Source organism: Schistocerca serialis, chromosome 12 (assembly GCF_023864345.2).
Source record: "Schistocerca serialis cubense isolate TAMUIC-IGC-003099 chromosome 12, iqSchSeri2.2, whole genome shotgun sequence".
Lineage (NCBI taxonomy): Eukaryota > Metazoa > Arthropoda > Insecta > Orthoptera > Acrididae > Schistocerca > Schistocerca serialis.
Window position 1 is genome coordinate 60,073,487 of NC_064649.1, and position 23,790 is coordinate 60,097,276.

Below are 23,790 nucleotides of genomic sequence, written 5' to 3' on the forward strand. Positions count from 1 at the left end.
ACGTATGCAGATCAGTGTGGGGGGCCCTGTGGTTGGGCGACTCGCGTGCCAATGATGATGATGAAATGATGATGAGAACAATACAACACCCAGTCCACGAGCGGAGAAAATCTCCAACTCGGCCGGGAATCGAACCCGGGACCGCTGCATGAGAAGCAAGCACGTAACTACTCAGCTAAGCAGGCGGACAGCAGTTAAATAAATGATGATGGCATAAGTGGAGTGGACATAAAATGATAGACGCTACAGTAAAAAAAGCGTTCTGAAGAAAGAGGATTTCTTTTTTTACATCTAATACAACTTTAAGTATCAGGAAGTCATTTCTGAATGAATTTGTGTAGAGTGTAGCCTTGTAGCCACTACGTAAGTGAAGTGTGGACGATAAGCAGTGGAGACAAGGAAAGAAGAGAACCTTTTGAAAGGAGCCGCTAAGGATTAGATGGTGGGGTAGCGAAATTAATGAGAAGGTACTGAATGTAATTGAGGGTCGAGGGAAACAATTTTATATATATATATATATATATATATATATATATATATATATATATATATATATGTGTGTGTGTGTGTGTGTGTGTGTGTGTGTGTGTGTGTGTGTGTGTGTGTGTGTGTTTGTGTGTGTGTCTGTTGTATTTGTGAGAGTGTGTGTGTGTGTGTGTGTGTGTGTGTGTGTGTGTGTGTGTGTGTGTGTGTGTGTGTGTGTGTGTTTTGGTGTGGGGTGGGGGAGGCGAAGATGGGTGTCAGAAATCGCACATGAAAACAGAGCGATGCATCAGAGCGTTAAAATGGGTATAGATTGGAGAAGTTATTCAGAGATAAAGAGCTTTGCTTAGGCAGGTCCAGTTCAAGGGGGGGGGGGTACTTAAATTTGGTAATAAATACTGATTTTTCTTTTTTTCCCCACTAGATACTCCTGTAGCATGTTAGAAATATTATTTCCAATTTAATTCGTGCTACAAATGATGTAACAGTCATCTTCTATCAACCAGTTCGCAGTGCCACGCCCTCATTTCTGCACGATTCTTGTCAACTTTATTTTATTGTTTCCTGTCCTCAGAGAAGGCAGAATATAGATGTATAGAGGTCTGTGAGCCCATCTGAGCCGCGATTAGTTACGATTAGTTAAAGAAATGCACACATGACAGGACACACAACCTGGGCGAAAATACCCAAAGACATCTACTGTTGCCGGCCGAAGTGGCCGTGCGGTTAAAGGCGCTGCAGTCTGGAACCGCAAGACCGCTACGGTCGCAGGTTCGAATCCTGCCTCGGGCATGGATGTTTGTGATGTCCTTAGGTTAGTTAGGACTAATGACCTCAGCGGTTGAGTCCCATAGTGCTCAGAGCCATTTGAACCACTTGAACATCTACTGTTGTCAGAATTTCGTCACGTAATGCTTGTTTGGTGTTAAATGATGGTAACATGGCAAGAATCAGGATCCTTATGAGACTAGGATTTGATGACGTTTGCTTCACTGCGAACTTGTTGAAGGAGGCTAATGACGTGCATATTGCTAGTTATGGAATGTTAATTAAGGATACTGCTATAATAGCATGGCAGAACTATCACACTTGAAGAAAAGAGCTACATGAGGAAAAAAAAACATCTAGTGCTAGGTTATGGTCAACAGTGAGGTACTTATATGAAGGCAGTAACTGTTCTCGAAAGAACAGAATACTGTTGATGACCGTGCAGCTTTTCCCTGGAATAAATGGTGACTAACTGAAACCCTCAGCTGCCGACAGGTGTTGTTGATATACCTCGATGTTGACAGCTGAAAATGTGTGTCCCGACCGGGACTCGAACCCGGGATCTCCTGCTTAAATGTCTATAAGGTACATTATATATGTGGAATTGTGAGCAGTTTGGAATGTGAGTCTCACGGGAAGCGTGCAAGGGATAAGTCCCCAACAATAGTCGCGCTATTCATCTGTGTCCTCGGTGGCTCAGATGGATAGAGCGTCTGCCATGTAAGCAGGAGATCCCGGGTTCGAGTCCCGGTCGGGGCACACATTTTCAGCTGTCCAAATCGAGGTATATCAACAGCACCTGTCGGCAGCTGAGGGTTTCAGTTAGTCATCGTTTATTAATAAGGTACTTGTTTCTGGCATTAATGCTAATAAAATAATATATTATTTCTGCATTTGGCGCAACTTTTATTTTTCACTTTAAGTGGATCATTTTCTGCTGAACCATTGCAGATAAAAACACTAACACAACTTCCTGTGTTACAAAGCTTTTCTAAATGCGTTTCTGTCGAATTTATTTAAATTTTTGTGAAATAAAAATTGCTATAAATCATACATATGGTAGATAGAGTTTTAAGATGCACATTAAAAACTGATATACAGCTTTGTTAATCTTAATAATAAGAATAACGTACCGCATTTCAAATGTATAAGTGAAGTAACCTTTGAGGAAATGTTCCACTTTTGGATAGTATGTGTTCCAAAAGTATCCAGTGATGTCTTGACCACATTATTTGACAAAATAAATGAAAAAATCTAGATCATAGCCAATAACATAACAGCAAAACGTGGAAAATTTGGTTCGATTATCGCTCAGACAGTTAAAGTAACATCAGTTTGTATGTACTCCTCAATTTTCTCATACTTCTCCCCTCCCCCTCCGCCTCCCCCTCCCTTAAGGGCCAAGGGACGCCAGAGGCGCTATCCTAGTGGAAGATTCGTACACATGCTGTATCATAATTAATAGCGGGAACAACACAGTTTCGTACTCACCAGAGAGATTTATTCTCATAGGTCTCATCAAGAACCTAAGGCGTGGCAACTAACGTATGTGGGTCGAAAGGGGGTGAGGGGGGGAAGGTAGAGGTGTAGAGGTGCAACAAATCAAGTGTCGCTTCTATAGAAAAATGATGGGGATGGGAGCGGATGATGGGTCGCTTGTGTGGAAGAATGTTCTGAAACCAGACTTGTGCACGGAATTCACTAGCGTTGAGAGTTAAATGAAGCGAGTGTTCAGACTGAAACTCACAGTAACAACAACAACAACAACAACACTGCTGTATCACAGGGGACTACATTTCTTTGGCTTCTGACAGCATGTTCTTATAGCGCGTCATATAAACTTAGTGCAATATAGTACTGAGTCACTGATACTAAAAATACAAGAGATGAAATAATGAAAATATACATGAGTGGTCTATCTCGCCCGTAGGTGTTTGGGTAATATGGACCAGTATACTGCGAGAGACGAACCATATAAAAACGGCTGTACCTGAAGAAAAGAGTCAATTAAAATTAAGTATTTTTATGTGGCATATGTTGTAATGAACACAGAATTACACTATAAAATACTTTAGTCGAAAACATATTTATCTGTTCATTATAAAATCTTTATTTAATACTGGCTTTTCTAATGAGTGTTGATTTTGTTCAAGCAACAGCATGTCTTCTTCTTGTCACAGAAATTACACTTACTAACAAATGTGGAACGATATTCATGTGGCCATGGTGAACAAGAAATACTGAATCCAATCGTCTTTTTTATTAGTTTCGTAATAGATTTCATCACAACCAACACATTAGTTTAATTTCCATTCATCAAATCTACTTTCGTAATGTTCTACAATGTCTTCGTTGTTGGGGCTTTTTGCATCTGATGGTTTGCAATTTTTTTTTATTCGTTTTTAGTTTCTTAGATCTGTTTTCTCTTTACTAACACTTCGTTTTTCTGCTCTTTTCTGTGTCTTTTTTGTTTCTTTCTTTTCTAATCCCTTTCTTTCTTTACAATTTCAATATTCTCAGAAGAGTTCAGCAATCTGAATACAGTTGTTTCCTCTCTGTTAAGTACATCGTTTTGTCTATAGAAAGAACAGGCAATATTCGTTCCAGAAGTTCTGTCGGATTGGGTTTAAGAGCAGATATTGAATTTTGAAGGGGTAGTCTTGAGAATGTTAGGTTCAGTAAGAGTGGAGTCAGGAAGGAATTTAATTTGTGCAGATAAATCTGCTCTTTCGTTATGCTCAGTATCACTAGCTCTTTTGTTGACTTTTGAAGTGATCGGTTGGCCTTTGTGTGAGATTCTGTACTTCCTCTTTGTTGGCGGAGACGTATTTTCTGACAGATAAGTACAGTATGAAACTGTGGTCGTATTCAGTGGGATTATTATACACGCTTTGAAGCCACTTCTGCCCTTTTCAGCTGATTTATCCTACGCTGAACTGAGCGGTTTTTGCAAACTGCAGACTATTAATGCAATATACCTTAATGAATCTGTACGTGGTGCGAAACCTCGTTCTTGCAGTTTCTTCATATGAACAGTGAGTTTCCGTTCATTCTCGATGAGGTCCAATACCATCTGAAACAGAAAAATGCCAACTTTGAAAAAGCACACGTTACTCAATCACTTTTCAAAATATAAATTACATTTCCATGAACACCTAAGTTAAACTGGTCCGTCTCTCACGCATTAAAATATATGGTCCATCTCTCAGACACTGAAACACGTGGTCCATGTCTACCATACTGAAACACGTGGTCCATCTCTCACTTATTAAAACACGTGGTCCATCTCTCCCACACTGAAACACGTGGTCCATCTCTTCCACATTAAAACACGTGGTCCATCTCTCACACATGAAAACACGATGTCTATCTCTCGCGGTTGTCTGGAAGAGAAAGTCCAACCCACCATCTATCTGCATGTAGAGAACTCCGTAACCAGTTTAGTTTGGTGCATATGCATTTCCCTAGCTCATAGTAAAAAATAACTACATCGACATTGTGCAAACTAAGCCTTAATGCCAAAATAAGTAACCAAACGACAAAAAATATTGTCTTACCGAAAGAGAGAAAGCGATTACTCTCCACAACTGACCTGAAAGTAGTAGCAACTCGTTTGTTCACAGAAGAGCTTCCTCACAAGTAGCGGGAGCTGCTCAGTGAAATACGCGACTGGTCCGTCTCACCCAGCGGTCCAACTCTCCCCTGTATATAAGAAGGGTAGAAGGACGGATCCTCAAAATTACAGACCAATATCCTTAATGTCGGTTTGTTGCAGGATTCTCGAACATATTCTCAGCTCGAATATAAAGAATTTCCTTGAGGCAGAGAAGTTCCTGTCCATGCATCAGCACGGCTTTAGAAAGCATCGCTCCTGCGAAACGCAACTCGCCCTTTTTTCACATGATATCTTGCGAACCACGGATGAAGGGTATCAGACGTATGTCATATTCCTTGACTTCCGGAAAGCGTGCCCCACTGCAGACTCCTAACTAAGAAACGAGCATATGGGATTGGTTCCCAAGTATGTGAGTGGCTCGAAGACTTCTTAAGTAATAGAATCCAGTAAGTTGTCCTCGATGCTGAGTTTCAACGGAGGTGAGGGTATCATCTGGAGTGCCCCAGGGAAGTGTGGTAGGTCCGCTGTTGTCTTCTATCTACATAAATGATCTTTTGGATAGGGTGGCTGTTTGCTGATGGTGCTGTGTTTTACGCGAAGGTGTCGTCGTTGAGTGACTGTAGGAGGATACAAGATGACTTGGACAGGATTTGTGATTGGTGTAAAGAATGACAGCTAACTCTAAACATAGATAAATATAAATTAATGCAGATCAATAGGAAGAAGAATCCTGTAATGTTTGAATACTCCATTAGTAGTGTAGCGCTTGACACAGTCACGTCGATTAAATATTTGGGCGTAACATTGCAGAGCGATATGAAGTGGGACAAGCATGTAATGGCAGTTGTGGGGAAGGCCGATAGTCGCCTTCGCTTCATTGGTAGAATTTTGGGAAGATGTGGTTCATCTGTGAAGGAGACCGCTTATAAAACACTAATACGAACGTTTGGGATCCATATCAGGTCGGATTGAGGGAGGACATAGAAGCAGTTCAGATGCGGGCTGGTAGATTTGTTACTGGTAGGTTTGATAATCACGCGAGTGTTACGGAAATGCTTCAGGAACTCGGGGGGGAGTCTCTATAGGAAAGGAGGCGTTCTTTTCGTAAATCGCTACTGAGGAAATTTAGAAAACCAGCATTTAAGGTTGACTGCAGTACAATTTTACTGCCGCCAACTTACATTTCGCGGAAAGACCACAAAGATAAGATAAGAGAGATTAGGGCTCGTACAGAGGCATATAGGCAGTCATTTTTCCCTCGTTCTGTTTGGGAATTGAACAGAGAGAGAAGATGCGAGTTGTGGGTCGAGGTAGCCTCCACCATGCAGCATATGGTGGACTGCGGAGTATGTATGTAGGTGTAGATTTATCCTACTCGTTCACTAAGTGTCGTATTTTCCTATTCCTTGCTCGTCGATTCTGCTCATCTGTACGGACTGCGCGGCCCCTCCCGCCGGAGGTTCGAGTCCTCCCTCGGGCATGGGTGCGTGTGTCGTTCTTAGCATAAGTTAGTTTAAGTAGTGTGTAAGTCTAGGGACCGATGACCTCAGCAGTTTGGTCCCTTAGGAATTCACACACATGTGAACATTTGCTCATTTCTCATCAGTGCACTTAGTTTTCGACGTCATCCTGTTGCATCGCAAGGAAATCGCATTGAGTAAATATCTCTGGAGTGAGCATTGAGTTCTGCGCATGTTGTCAACATTAAACCAGGATTGTCGCATGTTCTCGGGACTTCGTTGTGCGTGTGTGCTTTCCGCAGCGTTTGAAGTTTATAATATCAAGAGTTTTTGTTGTGTTTCACCGTTTTCTGATAGTGTAATAGCGATGGCGAGTTACTGTTGTTGCTACGGATGCAAAGAAAAATATGTGAAAGGAGGGACAAATGGCTCTGAGCACTATGCGACTTAACTTCTGAGGTCATCAGTCGCCTAGAACTTAGAACTAATGAAACCTAACTAACCTAAGGACATCACACATATCCATGCCCGAGGCAGGATTCGAACCTGCGAGCGGAGCGGTCGCTCGACTCCAGACTGTAGCGCCTAGAACCGCACGGCCACTCCGGCCGGCGAAAGGAGGGACAGTAACTTTTCATGGGTACAAACCATGTAGCTCTAATTATAGTTATCATATTAGTAAGAGACACTGTATATGTTAAAAATTTCGAGACGCATTATAATTAAGGCTTGATCCAGAAGACCTATTTTTCTACGATTTTATGACTATATAACAGATATTACGGCTCGTACAAAAGCTTACAAACAGTCGCCTTCTCTCGTAAATTTGCTAGGGGAACAGGAAAGGAAATGGTTAGTTGTTTCAGCAAATACTATTCTCCATGCAGTTATCAGTGACTTGTCGATTGTGTATATAGATTACTCAGTCTACTATTTTTTTAATAAACTGGCAGCAAGTACGTTGTTGTTGTTGTTGTTGTTGTGGTCTTCAGTCCTGAGACTGGTTTGATGCAGCTCTCCATGCTACTCTATCCTGTGCAAGCTCCTTCATCTCCCAGCAATTACTGCAACCTACATCCTTCTGAATCTGCTTAGTGTATTCATCTCTTGGTCTCCCTCTTCGGCTTTTACCCTCCACACTGCCCTCCAATGCTAAATGTGTGATCCCCTGATGCCTCAGAACATGTCCTACCAACCGGTCCCTTCTTCTTGTCAAGTTGTGCCACAAACTCCTCCTTTCAGCAATTCCATTCAATACCTCCTCATTAGTTATGTGATCTACCCATCTAATCTTCAGCAAGTACGTAAAATGCGTTAAATAAACACTTCAAAGTGTCACCAGTAACAAAAATTGTGCTTTAGGTCGCGAAAACGAGAAAGTAAATACGCAAAAATAGCAGGAAGAAAAGGACGAATTAGCAGGGATATAATCGCTAATGTGCGACAAATTCGGTGTTTTTTGGACACTTGCAAAAGTAATAGCGTACTGTCAAGTCGTTTTGCAAGACTATCAGTGCAAAAGTGTACGTCACGTTCTGTAATACTATAAAGTGCCGTATCATACCGAAAACTACCAAAAATCGAGTCCATCTGAACTGTGACACCTATCGCAAAGGAGCAGAATGCAATATCACTTGCGCTTAAAAGTAACGTAGCTGGTTTATTCCCGGTATCAAATGGATAGTGTTAAAATGTCTGCGCAACATATATAAATAGTGATGTAGCGACATTCTAAATATATAGGGCGCTATACGGACAAACACACGACGCCCCGAGAACACCTGACCAGGCCGTCAGTGTATGTTAGCAACACACAATGTGTTCTGCCCATGTGTATGCTCACTCCAGAGATATTTACTCTACGGACAATCGCTTCGATCCTCTTCTCTCCCAGTTTTTCATATAGCGGTGTCAAGAAACAAATTAGTGATCTCGGGACTCCTTCAACGGGGCGCCGGCTGTGAGTGAGTCACGTAGCGACTACGGTAGCCTCGCTGGATACGCGAGGCCCTGATGGTGGCCATTCCTGCCGGAGGACCTGCGTCCCCGTTTGTCCCCTGGGAAGGGCGAAGGCCAGCTCCGCCGATTCCACTCTCGCTCCTCCCCTCCCCACCCCCTCGCCAGCGACTCTTCCGGCGGCGTCCTCGCGTCGGTCCGCGAGCATCGGCATCAGCAGCCAGAGGTATCGGAGGAGAGCACGGGGCGCAGTTACGGTCCGGATGGGATTCCATCTCTCCGGCTGCCGACGGCGCCCCGGCCGTTCTGCTGCCGTACGTGATGGAGTCACGCGCTCCGCGAGATACGTGCCCCGAGATACCTTTCCTCCTCCCCCCCTCCTCCACCTCCCCCTCTCACCCTAGGAGCATTCCGCCAGATCAGCTCTCACACTCACACCGGCCCGCCGCCACGTACACACAGCGAGCAGGCGCCCTGCCGGCAGATATGTCTGCAGCCAGCGCTCAGAGTATTTGGACAGGGCGATGCGGCAGGAGCCATCCTATCCTACCCCATCCGTCCGCGTAGCCCAGCTTCCGAATGCGCTGCACGTCTGGTCGGCGCGCGCCTCCAGTATTACACGGGACCTTTCCTACTGGAATCACGCTGTGACGTGTGCCGGCCACTCGTCAGCATCAAGCGCAGCGCTGAATAGTAACCGTGCAACCCTCTGATAAATGTAAACACCACTCCGACATGTTTCACTTGTCGCATCTCTCAAGCCTTACAACTGAATTCACTGACGACACGAAAACCAAGTAAAATGTCTACAACGCTGACGTGAAGAAGGCAATCCATATGCGTCAACTTGCAGTTCTCCCTCCCCTTAAACACTTTACCCTTTCGACGTGACAGCGTCTCACAACGAGGCATGCATCTCGGAAAAGCTGAATTTCTACATCGATATTTTAAAATACTTTCAGCGAGAGACTTTACGGCACCTGGTTGAGAATACTTCGTGTGACACTTTTATTTTAATCCTCCCCCGGCCTGTTTCTTATAGCCGGCCGCTGTGGCCGAGCGGTTCTAGGCGCTTTAGTCCGGAACCGCTCTGGTGCTACGGTCGCAGGTTCGAATCCTGCCTCGGGCATGGGTGTGTGTGGTGTCCTTAGGTTAGTTAGGTTTAAGTAGTTCTAAGTTGTAGGGGACTGATGACCTCAGATGTTAAGTCCTGTAGTGCTTAGACCCATTTGAACCATTTGTTTGTTATAGCGATAAAACATTGTTTAACTATTTTAAAGTAATATGTTCATTTATATTATACTATGAGACCAGGGCGCTGCTCTGTTCAATGTCACTTTTAATCCGTCTTGATTGCGAAATGTTTATTCATATGACCGGTTTCGGTTTCTTTAATGCCATCTTCAGATCTGATATTTCGCTTACAGGAGTACTCCTGTAAGCGAAATATCAGATCTGAAGATTTTCGCTTACAGGAGTACTCCTGTAAGCGAAATATCAGATCTGAAGATGGTTCAAAAGAAACCGAAACCGATCACTTTAATAAACAGTTTGCAATGAAGACGGATTAAAAGTTACATTGTAAAATCACTGATTGCGGGTATCCTATCAGACATTATGTCCTTTTGCTGCTCTGTTCGTGTATACCGTTTATTACAATAGGCCTATTTCGGCATGATTGCCATCTTCAGGTTGTATCTGGTGGTCTTGATATCCATGTGACATCGATGTCTCGGTTGCTATCACACTATTGTATGAGTCTGCTACTTCGTTGTTGGTGGAGCTATAATACGAGTTAAACTTTAACTGGATCAATTATTTGTGAATTTGTCAAATTATGAAACTTTATTCCATAACGTCGTTATTTGACAGAGGTTACGAAATAAATTTTCATAATTCGACTTCACAAGTAAGTGCTCCAGCTAAAGTTTAACTCCTACGACAGCTCCTCCAATAACGAAGGAGCAAACAAATTTATGCAGTAGTCTGGTAGCAACTGAAAAATTGATATGTGGACATCAAGACCACCTCATATAACATGAAAATGGATGTCACGTCGAAATAGGAGTATTGTAATAAACAATATAATCGACCACAGCAGCGTCTTCGTCCCGTAGCATAATATAAAGGACAGACATTAATAAAACCAACAAAACGCAGTGACTATTCTTGACTGGGAATGGAAGAGAAAACATTATATGAAAATGTGTCCGGAAATGGACGGTTTGTGTGCAACGACAAAAAACTGTCCCATAACACAGTACAGAGCTGCATCGCATCTACATCTCAACAGATGGGACTGCAAGTGAAAGAGGTAGTAACGGTTGCCGGGCAAAATACACACAATCGTATTTTGGATTATACCATGTTGACGGGCCATTTGCCTTGAGCTTGTACGAGGCTTCATCTGAATGTCCTGTAGAACACAGTCCTCCAAATCTGGTGTAGGCACAGTCCCGCCTGAAAGGACCCATGATTGCACAAACTCCCAAAAAGCACTTGAAATGTTGTGTGATGTGGTTTGCGTCTGCGAGGCTTCTTGTTTTGGTATAAACGTGCTGCCTCTCGACCGTTTTCATGTGTCTGACCATACACAGACACCATCTCGGCTTGTTCCGGACACGAATACCGGACCATTCTGCAACTTACAGTACGCCGCGTCACACAGCTTGCAACACACAAGGAACACACAGCACGTAGTCAGAGTAATCGTCATTCGTGAGCACCATCTACCGTGGCAACGACACATTTCCATGTTTGTAGGAACGTTTCTTCCTCCATTTTCAGTCGGGAATCAGTCCCTGCAGTTAGTCGGTTTTGTTAGTGTTCACCGTATATAACTTTATTATACACGACGCAGTGGGCCCAGATGAGTAGAAAAGACGTTCATTTATGCTTTTTGTAACTGTTGACAGCTAAATGGTACAGTCATTCAAGGTTAAATGATACACAAGGCGAATTAGTATATTCGCAATGAAGGCCAAGGAAAAAGAAACTAAATTGTCCCTCCCTGTTCCATCGGCGAACGGTGTGGGGGAAGGAAGACCATTGCTGGTACTCAGCATGTCAGTTTCTCAGACTTCCTCCTCTTGCACATTCCATTCGGTGCGTGTTGAACTTAGTAATATATTCCCAGTGAAGTGTAATTAACTCCTATTAATGTATTACACGATTTGTACCTCTAACGAAGAAGCTGACTTGCATTTTTCGCCGGCCGGAGTGGTGGGGCGGTTCTAGGCGCTACAGTCTGGAACCGCCCGACCGCTACGGTCGCAGGTTCGAATCCTGCCTCGGGCAAGTATGTGTGTGATGTCCTTAGGTTACTTAGGTTTAAGCAGTTCTAAGTTTTAGGGGACTGATGACCTCAGCAGTTGAGTCCCATAGTTCTCAGAGCCATTTGAAATATTTTACATTTTTCAATTTTATAACTTGTCTTTTGATGGTTTTGGCTATAATATATAATTTGGAATAGACAGTGAACAATTTGGTTAACAATTTACAGTAATTTGTTACATTCTGCATTGAAATATCGAAATTAGAGTAACTAATAATCCATTATAACAATATGCGAGTGGCGGATTCTTCTGTGTTTTAAGAGATGTGAAGCCACCTTTTCTCTGATAAAAATGAAGCATATGATGCAAAAGAGGTTATGAATGATTACATTTAATGTGCAGTTAGTGGATACGGGGTGTTAGAATATACTCCTTACATTGACAGGGCTTAGTACGGACGAAACAAGGTAAAACAAATACCTGGCAAACGTGGACTCTAAGATGCATACGATCAGAGCTGTCACCATTTGTTGATCGTCGCTACTCTCGCTACTCTAGAACATCTCTCTTCCACTGCAGGATCTTTGCTGTCACGAACAACCTACATAATGTAGTAAACAAATGAGTCAGAAACGATTACACATTGTTCTGTCACTGGTGAAAAAGCAGATTTTTGTAATATAATCTGCTTGCTATTACACGTGGTTCATGCATGATGAACTACCAATTATTTTCTTCGTAATGTCCGAGAACAACACAGACTTCTAACGAGCAATGCATTGGTCGGAAAAATCCACATCTAAGCCCCTTGGATTTTTGGTAGTGGGGACCCTTGAAATCTTCCGCATATGAAAGCCCCATTAATGATGTACAAACATAACGACAACGCGTCATCAACGTCTGCTAGCGCATACGTGACAAGAGAGGGCGTTACTCCTTTAGACGTCGGACAGAAGCGTACCTTACCATGAAAGGATCTATTGAGGGCCTGCTTTAGCGACGGCTCAGAAGTGCGCGTCGTTGTGACAGCAAGTAGATTACATTAGAAGCTCACAAATTAATCTTATTTACTGTATTCTGTACGTCGTTCGTAATAGCAATTACCTCGCCGTAGATTCGGTCAATACTGCCACCTGTCAAAACACAGTGTATTTTTTTAACACCCTGTATATGAGTGCATTTAACGAACTTAATCATAAACGCAAAATTCTGAAGGAGAAAAAAATTTCTAAATCGCACGAACAAGATCGCATATTTATATCAGAGAGATGTAATTTGTAAAAGAATTTAATGTTAGCAAATGTAAGCAAGAATACCAAATATGTTCCACCAAGAAGTGCGTTAACATTTTGTTTGACTATGACTTAACCAGTTGTAATAACTTCTAACAAAGTACGAATGGTATTACTTGTTGAAATATTATAAACAGATACGCAGTTGCGACCACATGACTTATAATTGTCTTAAGGCCAGTGCGTTCATGTATTTGGTCGGGCTGACTGTTATGTGCTGTTTCGTTGTCAGTTCTTTGATGCAGTGTTATATAAAAAAATTTTGAACTCATGTGAAGCTCTAATGTTTTTCCTCTCGTCTCTACTGATTCTGCAAAGTTACAAGACCGAAAATTATTCCGTGACTCCTCTAAATTAACAATGCAATATTTGTTTTGAGTTTATAATGTGCCGCTCCGCAAGTAATTTTAATGCACTGGGTAAGCAGTAAATTTTTCCTAAAAATTACTAAAGTCCGGGTGTCATACAAGCTGTTACAAAACTTTGCAATATTTAGAAAGGTGGTAGTACCCAAGAAAACAAGGAAAAAAAGTCCAATAAACATTGGCGGTAGGAGGTCGCGTAGTATGTGTCGACCAACACGGTTTTGGTAACGCAAGCAGGTTTCAATTATTATTGCTAGTCCTTGTAACAAAGAATTCGTCAAGTCAAGGAAAAGTTTTGTTAGATAATTTTATTAAGTTAAAATAAAAATTTTCTTTCCTCAATTGTGATTCCATTACGGAAGACGTTTTCACGAATCGCTCTTGCTGTGCACCGTAGTAAGACGGGTTATTATTCCCTCCGTCTGGACGAAGTAACATAGCAGAGAGAGAGGCGGCGAGATAGAACAACCGCAGCACTTGGTGTATTATAACGGGAAAGGCAGTCCGCGAAATTGGATTGCCTTGTTTGTTGTGATTGCGGTCAGATATTCTTTTCGTTCTGGCGAAAAAGTATACTCTTCCCGTCTGTGTTGACAACAACACGATGCAGACATGATGAACGTTCGGGCTACATCATGATACTTCTTAACTAGCAGATCCAAGATAAAAAAACTAAGTAATGTTACTGTTATGCTTCACGAGAACAGATAAACAAAACTCAGAGTTGTTACTCGAAATTCCTTTTCTTTTTGTAGTTTTTTCTTTACCTGCAGGTAGACTCGGCGCTCTTATCTCCTCCTTCTGAACAATGGATTATTATTATTATTATTATTATTATCATTGTTTAGGATTTATTGGAGCACTTGACATATTACAAAAGGCAATTCCACCGTTTTGTGTATATTTTCCTGGTGCGAATGAGTCCAAAGCGCCACGCATAAAAACGCAGTTTTTCCGGGGCGCATACCTCGGGTTCTATCGGTAAGAGAAAAGGGGGATAAAGTGTTTCGGCTAGCGCTTTGGCTCGGGACCATTTGTGAGCCCAACGGAAGGATCGTCTTAGTGTCACTACCATACAAGACAGGGCCAAATTTGAAAATTACTTCCTCCTGCATAGGCGACTAGAGCAAATCGATTGGTTCTTTTCCCGTTACATGTGGTCTACGGAGCGCCTTAAGGCGATTATGGAGGCACCATTTACTTCATGGACGGTTCCTGGGAAAACCCGGAAAACACAGTTTTTAGCCGGCCGGTGTGGCCGTGCGGTTCTAGGCGCTTCAGTCTGGAACCGCGTGACCGCTACGGTGGCAGGTTCGAATCCTGCCTAGGGCATGAATGTGTGTGATGTCCTTGGGTTAGTTAGGTTTAAGTAGTTCTAAGTTCTAGGGGACTGATGACCACCGATGTTAAGTCCCATAGTGCTCAGAGCCATTTGAACCATAGTTTTTGTGGAGCAAAATCCAGCAGCGGATTCCAGGACGGCTGTGCACAGCAAATCATTGTAATTTTTACAATACATTGCTAAGCTCCCGATCTCGAACAGACCTAAAAATTTTATTGCTATCTTCATCTTTTTCCGAAATACAGAGATTCAGAGTTACTCTACCTGCAATGTACAATATGCACGTAAAATCCGGCGTGAGGCGAAAATGTATCTTGTAAAGTGACGTAGAACAGAAAAATATATCGTGAAGTGTCTCCGTTGTCATTAGGAGAGTTCTGGGAATTTCACTTTCTAGAACCGAGGCACATGGAAAATTTTTGTGCACGTAAAATCCAGTTTGTGGTGTAAAATTATCTAGTTTTGGTTTATTTCACTTTGCCATTAGCAAACTACCAAAATTTTAGTAACCCATACATTTATTTTCTTGTGAGTGACATACCGCACTGTAGCAGGGAAAAGAAAGCAACTAGTGGAAAACTGCTTCTACTGGAACACAAAAAAAAACGAATATGCTCCTTTTTAAAAGAATCTGACTGAAAAGTGGTTTACCAGCTGTCTCATTTACGTTTCTCTGCACTTTAAAAAAATTTCGTACAAATTTTGGCATGCGAACAAATTCGCATATTTTTATTCTGAGAAAGAAGGCGATAGTGGCAGTGGGAAAGAGATGGAAAATTAATAAATAATGGAAGTTGGTTGTGGTATAGAAGGAGAGCAGGGGTCAATGGTACTGTGAGAGACATAGGGACACAGTGGCAGTGGAACATAATTGACAGTGTGAGAACAGTTCTAAGAAAATTGTTAAGGAGACAGTGGCAGTGAGAGGCGTAAAGAGAAGGAGAAAAGTAAATGACAATGACCAAGAGGAAAAGAGAGAGAGAGAGAGAGAAAGAATGACAGTGACCGTAAGAGGAGATAGCTGTAGTAGGACAAAAGAAAGAGACGTGGCTGTGTGACAGGAGATAGCGACCCACAAAAAGATGACGGTAAGGAGTTAAGCTGAATGAGTGAAAGTGTGTGGGTAACTGGGAGTGGACGGATATGAGCGATTTAGACCTATAGACTAGTGCGTGTGTGTGAGCAAATTTCTATTAGGGGAGCTTGTGGCAGTGAAAGGTGAGTTGCATGTTAAAAAGAGCGCGAGTATGTTCACATGTGCACATTTTTGGGAAGTTTTTAAAGGTGTTCAGTAGCATACCTCAAATCTAGGTGTAACACTGCTAGGAGAAGCAGGCAAGTGCTCTACCAACTGAGCTACCCAAGCGCGACTCACGCCGAGTCCTCACAGCTTTACTTCTGCCAGTGCCTCGTCTCCTACCTTTCAAACTTTACAGAAGCTCTCCTGCGAACCTTGCAGAACTAGCACTCCTGAAAGAAAGGATATTGCGGAGACATGGCTTAGCCACAGCCTGGGGGATGTTTCCAGAATGAGATCATCACTCTGCAGCGGAGTGTGCGCTGATATGAAACTTCCTGGCAGGTTGCCCTCGAAAGGCAAAGGTGCCGAGTTCGAGTCTCGGCCCGGCAAACAGTTTTAATCTGCCAGGAAGTTTCACATTAGCGCATACTCCGCTGCAGAGCGAAAATCTCATTCTGCTAGGAGAAGCGTTTCAAGCTTTCGCAATATGCACAGTACGCAAATGCAAAGTAAACGAGTAAAGACTCACGAATTAATACAATTAATGAAGGAACCCAAGTTGAGCAGGAAATCTTGCACTTTCTGAGCTGCTCAGATAAAGGACGGCACTAGTTGCAAAATGTGAAACGTACTTGAAAGTCAGTGATCGTGTGCCACAACACGCAAGTCAACACCGGATGAAAACAACAGAGATGGCGGCAGTTTGAGGCTGTCAGTGTCGCCTTCCAGGTCAAGAGAGACCCAGACGGCGAATCAAGCTTTCACTGTCTACATCCATATTTCGCAAACCATCGTACGGTGCGTGGCGGAGGGTATCCTGTTGCACTACAAGTTGGTTCCCTTTCCTGTTCCTCGCAGATCCAGCAAGGGAAAAACGACTATCTATATGCCGCCCTATGAGCCCTGTTTCCTCATATCTTGTCTTCGTGGTCCTTAAGCGAAATTTACAGTACGTTGACGACAGTAGAATCGTTCTGCAGTCAGCTTCAGATGGCTGTTCCCTAAATTTTCTCGATAGTATTCCTCGAAAAGTACATCGCCTTCCCTCCAGCGATCCCAATTTCAGTTCCCTAGGCGTTCGCTGTAAGACCTACGCGTTATTCGAACCTATCGGTAACAAATCTAACACTCTGCCTCTGAACTGCGCCGAAGTGTTGCTTTAATCAGACCTGGTTGGGATCCCAAACACTACAGCAGTACTCAAGAATGGGTCGCGCTAGAGTCGTGTATGAACCACACTTTCTAAATATTGTGCCAATAAACCCAGGTCTATCATTCGCCTTTGGTACTACAGTCCTTACATACTCGTTCCATATCATATCGCTCTGCAATTCTACGCCTAGATATTTAATCGCTGTGACTGTGTCAAACAGCGAACTAATAATGTTATATTCGAACATTACGAGATTGTTTTCCTACTCATCCACATTAACTCCACATTTTTCTACATTTAGAGATAGGTACCACTCATCACAACTACTACAAATTTTGTCTAAGTCATCTTGTTTCCTTCTACAGTTTCTCATCTTCGACATCTTTCTGTACACCATAACATAATCAGCAAAGGACCGCAGATTGCTACCCACCCTGTCCGCCAGATCAGTTATGTATATACAAAATAATAGCGGTCCTATGACACTTCCCTTGGGCACTTCTAACGATACCGTTAGAAACTACTACAAATTTTGTCTAAGTCATCTTGTTTCCTTCTACAGTTTCTCATCTTCGACATCTTTCTGTACACCATAACATAATCAGCAAAGGACCGCAGATTGCTACCCACCCTGTCCGCCAGATCAGTTATGTATATACAAAATAATAGCGGTCCTATGACACTTCCCTTGGGCACTTCTAACGATACCGTTAGCTCTGATGAACATTCGCCGTCGAGGACAACATACTGGGATCTATTGCTTAAGAAGTCTTCGAGGCACTCACATATCTGGGAACGTGCTACGTATGGTAATACCTTCGTTAACAGTCTGAAGTAGGTACCGTGTGAAATACCTTTCGGGAATTTTCTAATATGGACTCTCTCTTTTACTCTTAGTCCGTAGGATATGACGTGAGAAAAGGGCAAGCTAGTTTCAAACAAGCGATGCTTTCTAAAATCATCCTGATTCGTGGATGTCATCTTTCCGGTCTCTAGGAAATTTATTACGGAGGAGGAGGAGGAGGAGGAGGTAAGTGTGTAACGTCCCGTCGACAACGAGGTCATTAGAGACGGAGCACAAGCTCGAATTGGGAAGGATGAATAGGGAAAGCGGCCGTGCCCTGTCGAAGGAACTGTCCTGGCACTTGCCTTAGGCGATTTGGGGAATTCACGGGAAAGCTAAATCAGGATGGCCGGAGGCGGCTTTAAACCATCGTCCTCCCGAATGCGAACCCAGCGTGCTAACCATTGCGATACCCCGCTCGATTTTTGTATTCGTACTCGGAACATGTTCAAGAATACTGCAACAAACTGATGTTACGGACATTCGTCTCTAATTCTGGGGTTCCATTCTTTTACCGTTCATATATACAGGAGTCACCAGCGATTTTTTCCAGTTGCTTGTGATTCTGCGCTTGGCGAGAGATTCGCGATAAATGCAAGCTAAGTAAGGGGCCAGTGCCGTAGAGTACTTTTTGTAAAACTGAAATGCGATTCTATCCAGACCTGGCGACCTTTTTCTTGTTGTCAACTCTCTCAGCTGAATCTCTACCCCAGGGATGCTTATTTCTATGTCATCCATACGGGACTTTGTACGATGGTCAAACGACGGTATGTTTGTACGATTGTTCAGCGTGAACGTTCCCTTAAAAGTGGACTTTAAATCTTCGGTTTTCGTTTTTTTGTCTTCAACTGCCTCTCCAGACCGATCAGTGAGTGACTGGATGGAAGCCTTGGATCCGCTTAGCGTTTTTCCATGGGACCAGAATTTTGTCAGGGCGTCGACGATGCCGTGTTGTACGGTGAGATGTCGAAGCTGAGTTACTGTAGGAAGGTACAAGACGACTTACACAAATTTTACAGTCTGTGTGATGAATGACAGCTGACCCTAAATGTGGAAAAGTGTAATTTAATGCGATATGAGGTGGAACGGCCGTGTGAGAACCTGTGGTAGGGAAAGCGAATGGTCGACTTCGGTTCATTGGGAGAGTTATAGGAGAGAGTGGTTCACTCCTAAAGGAAACTTCATATAGGACGCTGGTGCGACCTATTCTTGAGCACTACTCTTGTGTTTGGGAGCCATACCGGATCGCATTGAAGGAATACATCGAAGCAGTTCAGAGGGGGTTACTAGATTCACTACCGATAGGTTCGAACAACACGTGAGTGTTACGGAGATGCTTCGCCAACTCAAATGGGAATCCCTAGAGGGACGTTCTTTTCGAGAAACACTGTTGAGAAAATTTAGAGAACCGGCATTTGAAGCTAGCTGCTAAACGATTCTGCTGCCGCTAACGTACATTGCGCGTAAGGACTGCGAAGATGAGAGAAATAAGGACTCATGCGGAGGTATAAGGACAGTCGTTTCTCCTTAATTCCATTTGCGAGTGGATCAGGAACAGAAAAGACAAGTAGTGGTACAGCGTACCCTCCGCCACGCACCTTGCTGTGGCTTGCGGAGTATCTGTGTAGATGTATGACGGTGGTATTTATTGTATACTTCGCGCATAGATCTTTCCACAGACGCACGAATCTCTACTAACCTCTGTCTGTCGCCGTGCAACAGCCTCTGCTTCCTCGGCATTTTCAGAATTTCGTTTTTAAACCATAGTGGATCTTTTCCGACCTTACTCCACTTACTAGACACGTACTTGACCGAAGCATTTTTACACTGTCTTTAAACTTCCCCAAAAATCCTGTATGTCCATCGTAGTGGAACTAAATGATGTCAATTCTTTGTCTAAGTAAGCTGTTAACAATTTCCTATCTGCTCTTTCTAGCAAAAACCCTGTCTTACCCTTCTTAACCGATTTACTTACTTTCGTTACCATAGTCGCTATGATACCATGACCACCAATCCCCGTCTGTATACAGACGCCATCGGTAAGATCCGGCCTGTTTGTAGCTGTAATATCTAAGATATTTCCATTGCTTGTGGGCTGCCGAACTAGTTCCTCAAGACAGTTTTCGGAAACGTGTTCAAAAGTACTTCGCAGACCTGCTTTTCTGCACCCCTTGCAATGAACCCATAGACGTCTCAGTCAGTTCTCGGCAAGTTAAAGTCGCCTCCAACTAGCGTTGCATGATCTGGGTATCTACGGGCGATCGACCGTACACTTTCTTTGAATGACTCTAGAACTGTCACAGCGGAATAGGGTGGCTGGTTAAAGCGCGCAACAATTAACTTGGGTTCACCTAGACGACCTCATAACTCCACTGTCACCCTCAACTTCGACGCCAACAGAGACAGTGCTATTATCAAGTGCAATGAACAATCCCCTTTTTGTGGCGTCTAATTTGTCCTTCCGATAAACATTTCGTGACTCGCCAAATATCTCGGAGCTTTCTAGTTCCGCTTTCAGCCAGCTCTCGGTCCCAAGAATAATTTCAGCTTGGACAGGAGACCCTCCAGCCGTTGCCGCAGCCGGAGCCAATGAGAATTTCGCTTATTTTTCCAGAATACAGGTGGATCTCTGCACAAATTTACCTCTCTTGGCTCACTGAATGCATTTTAACATGTGAAGGGTTGGTACCGGATTCTAGTCAAGTTACATTTGTTGGTCGAGTTCTTGGTGCCAATGCACAGCGTGGGACGACATCCATATGACTGGATGGCAAAGATTTTGGAGCGAAGAGAACAAGTTTTCCCTCGGTGGGCTATAGGCGCCTTGTCACCCTCTTCTGCGAAGTGCGTACAGGAGGATTAATTCGTCTCGCACAACTATGAGCTGGGGCTTTATCGGCCGCTCTTTCAAAGGAGAAAACCGCATTTGCAGGCGAAACACACAGCCAGGGCCTCACTGCACGCTTGTTTGTGGAAAGCGGTTCGCACGATACCTACTTTCTTCCACCACAGTCTTTGTTAGGGACAGCCTGTGGTCTAGCGAGAACCACTGTAGGACCACTTGATCCACTCTCCGGAGCTTTCCACAGACATTGCCATAAATGAGAAAATAACATGACTAAACATGGAGTGGTAATATGTGACTGCAGTGTCCGACATTCTCTCAGAATGACCCCTTTAATGGTCATCAGACCACATTGTTCTGGAATAGTTGGGTTGCTCTGCCTTGTCAACTGTCCATTCGTGGATATCTGCCTAGCCATTTTTCTGTGTGATACACCAAGCTGCACTAGTGCTTCTTTGTTCATTTGTTTATTTGTTCTTCCGTTGCACCCATTCATTTTAATGTTCAAGTTCATCTTTACTAGGACTCTTGTGGAATTTCACAACACATGGAAATGATCACCTTTATTCCCCTCTTTTAACATGCCCATAGAATTTTAGCTAGCCTTCTTTCGTAACTGAATAACTGTCGTTATACTTTTCAATTTTTTTATTTGTTCTTAATCGTTATGTTCCTTCTTCAGTGTAATCTGAACTTATAATTTTCCTGATTAAATGTCGTTCTCGCCTTTGGATGTCACTTCTTCTATTCCAAATGAGTATTTCTGCTCCAAAAAGACGATCTGGTTCCCGCTGTAGCCGACTTATTCGTCTCGACAGATTCAGCAATCCTATTGATATTTAAGATAATACCCATTTATTTTTGCGTCTCATTTGCACATTTTTAATTTGGTAACATGTTTCGATCACTCAGGATCATCTTCAGATCTAACAAGGGGAGGCCGCCAATTGCGAAATTCAGATTCGATTCATACTGCGCATAATAAAAGCTCATGGCCAGAGGTGTAATGTGGCAAAGCACCAAGATGCACTTCTCAGCCGTTGTCGAGAAAATCGACAGTTAAAAGAAACCGTTGCAGTGAAATACTATCTACGATTAATAATTCTCTAAAGCGTCGTGGCGCAGCGGTAAGCGATCTGGTTCGTAATTCGAAGGTCGCCGGATCGAATCTCGCGCTATGCAACCTTTTTTTTTTAGTATTTGTTTTTTATAATTCATATATATATATATATATATATATATATATATATATATATATATATATATATAATTCCCGGCAATCAGTTGCAACAATTATGCATATAATAAGTTGTTGAAAGTCGTTTGTCGTGGAAAAACTGGCGACTTCGAACATCATTATGTTTTCCGCAAACAAAGTTGTATTTCACAAATGTTATTAATTGTCGTCATAATGTTAACCACGCATAGTTAACGGAAGGCGTAGAAACGATATTCCGAAACGAATACGTATAGCGTAAGTCAAACGTTCGAATTAGAATAGAGACCCCACGAACACAAATTTGCTGTGGCAGGTATGAAATATAAACTCCGTTACTCGCTCGTTACACTTGAATGACAGATGTTGAATGGGCCGAAACGAGCCGCCGCATAACAGCGTAGTTGCCTGCTAACTTCGAAAGAAGGTAGATGCGGTCCCTAGCGCAACTTATAACAGTGTCGAAAATCAGTGCGGACGGGAGAGCTTTGGTACACCCTGTTAAAAAAACGGAAAAATGGAGGTGGTACAATTGGAGAGCGATCCGCCTTCACCAACATGCATAAGCAATTCATTAATATATATATATATATATATATATATATATATATATTTGAATTACGAAAAACTAATAATAAAAAAAAATTGCATAGCGCGAGATTCGATCCGGCGACTTTCGGATTACGAACCCGAGCGCTTACCGCTGCGCCACGGCGCTGTAGAAAATTACTAATCGTCGAGAGTATTTCACCGCAACGGTTTCTTTTAACTGTCTATTTTCTCGACAACGGCTGAGAAGTGCATCTTGGTGCTTTGCCACGTTACACCTCTGGCCATGAGCTTTTATTATGCGCAGTATGAATCGAATCTGAATTTCACAATTGGCGGCCTCCCCTTGTAAGTAGCAATCCCAGATGCGGTTCCGAGTAGACAAGACGGGGTGCTGTCGCAACTACTGAGATCTGAAGATGATCCTGTGTGATCGAAAAAGGTAAAACAAATAAAAATGTATATCTGAGAAGGAACGATAAATGAGAGTTATCTTAAAAACTCTAGTTTGATGACTGTATTGTAGTATCTCAGTTTTTCGTATTCAGAGATATATTTTTTGTTACACAAATTTTTTAATTTCAAGTTATTTAACTTATGGACTACGATGACAGGTTATTTACAAGATTAAACAAACAGTTTCTCTCTTATATATATTTGTTATATAAAATTTTAAACAAAAATTGTATAAAGAGTTAGGTACCTTAATTTTCTTCTTTGCAGTTGGATTTAACAGAAAATAGGAAAGTTCTGTTTATGCCTTTACTGCCTTACGATTAGAATACTAATACAGACACTGAATCGTCTGAAACTTCTTTAATTCTGTCCGTTTGCACATTGAAACTATGCGAAATACCGTCACTGAAGCTCCTGACCTAACAGAATCAGCAACAGGACAGGTCTCTCATGCCCATTTACGAATGATTCCAACCTATTTGCCTAGTCATTGCAAGCTGCTTCAGTTACCACTAAAGGTTGTGTTGGCAGTAAGACAGTAAACAAAACACAAGGTTAGAGAGGGAGGAAGAGGAGACGGACAGAGTATGGCACGGAGGGTGGGGAGGGGGGGAAGAGGGGAGGGGGAGGGCGAGGTTAGAGGAAAGGAGGAGAGGGGTAGAAAGGAGGGAGGCTAGAGTGAGGGAGGAGTGATAGACATAGCAATGATTCTAAGTTACATTCGCAAAACTTTCTCATGAATCAGCTTATTAGCGAAAACCATATCAGAATACCTACAATAATTCCTGAGACTAGCCTTCAGGTTCAGACAGAAAGATTTTCCGCAGAACTTCAATTTTTAATATCTATAGATACAATCTGCTCGAGATCAGCGTTCTCAAGCAGTCTATACATATATTTAAGCAGTCTACATATTTGACATTGTGTTCA

General features: G+C 42.7%; 1 non-coding gene across 1 annotated transcript; it reads left to right on the top strand.

Moving 5' to 3' along the window:
• Positions 1-1,936: 1,936 nt before the first annotated feature.
• Positions 1,937-2,010, top strand: Trnat-ugu (transfer RNA threonine (anticodon UGU)). Its single transcript has one exon. It is a non-coding gene; the product is annotated as a tRNA-Thr (tRNA).
• Positions 2,011-23,790: the final 21,780 nt, after the last annotated feature.